This window comes from Pteropus vampyrus, unplaced genomic scaffold (assembly GCF_000151845.1).
Source record: "Pteropus vampyrus isolate Shadow unplaced genomic scaffold, Pvam_2.0 Scaffold9, whole genome shotgun sequence".
Classification (NCBI taxonomy): Eukaryota; Metazoa; Chordata; class Mammalia; order Chiroptera; family Pteropodidae; genus Pteropus; species Pteropus vampyrus.
In genome coordinates, this window is record NW_011888790.1 from 1464101 (window position 1) to 1465245 (window position 1145).

At 30.0% G+C, this 1145-nt stretch overlaps 1 pseudogene; it reads left to right on the forward strand.

Annotated features, from left to right (window-relative positions):
• The first annotated feature begins 481 nt into the window (after positions 1-481).
• Positions 482-600, forward strand: LOC111730196 (annotated as a pseudogene).
• Positions 601-1145: the final 545 nt, after the last annotated feature.

The following is a 1145-nucleotide window of genomic DNA, read 5'->3' on the forward strand; positions in this document are numbered from 1 at the left end:
AACATTAGAAATTTTCTAAACTGAAGCACAAAGAAGAAAAAAAGACTGAAAAAAAAAATATCCTCAATGACCTGTGAAACAATATTAAGCAGACCTACATATATGTAATTGGAGTTCCAGAAAGAGGGAGAGAGAGGAGGAAGAAAAAAATACTTGAAAAACAAACGTCTGAAATACTTCCAAATTAGTTAAAAACTATAAACTCATAGATCCAAGAAGCTCAACAAACCACAAGCAAGATAAATACAAAGAAAACTAACCAAAGCTCATCTTAATCAAATTGCAGAAAATGAGTTACAAAGGACATATCTCTAAAGCAGGCAGAGAGTAAAATCCCCCATGTTATTTACAGGGGATAAGCTTAAGATTTCTCTCTAAAAACAATTCGAGCTAGAGAAAGTGAATTTTACAGGGCTGAAAGGAAAAAAAATCAACCGGGAATTCTATATTCAATGAAAATGTCCCTCAACAATTAAAATTAGTCTATGGCCATGCTGTCCTGAACAAGCCTGATCCCATCTAATCTCAGAAGCTAAGCAGGGTTGGGCCTGGTTAGTACTTGGATGGGAGACCACCTAGAAAGACCGGGTGCTGTAGGCATAAAAAACTAAAAAATAAGGGATTGTAAACTGATAAGGTTTTTGCAATCTGTGAGGTCAACCAAGGGTTGCCCTGCCTAAAAATAAATAAATAATTAATTAATTAAAATGAAATGAAAACTTTTAAAACAAAAGTTGAAAAATATTTGTCACCAGAAGATCTGTATTACAAGAAATATGAAAGGAGGTTATATAAGAAAAATTATACCAGATGAAAATCAGAAATGCTAAATATGTGGATTAAAAAATAAATAATCTTTTTTCCTTTAAAAATTTTCTTTAAAAATAATTGACTCTTTTAAACAAAAATAACAATGTATTGTGAAATTTATAATATATTAAAGTAATAGATATAACAGCAATAGCACAAAGAATAAGTTGGAAGAAACAGAAGTATATGACAATAAGGTTCTTCATGGTATGTGAAGTGGTACAATATTATTTGAAGATAGACTATACTAAGTTAAAGATGAATCTTCAAATCCTAGAAAAAACACTAAAAATAAAATAAAGAGGTGGAGTTAATAAACATAATGGAAATAAAAT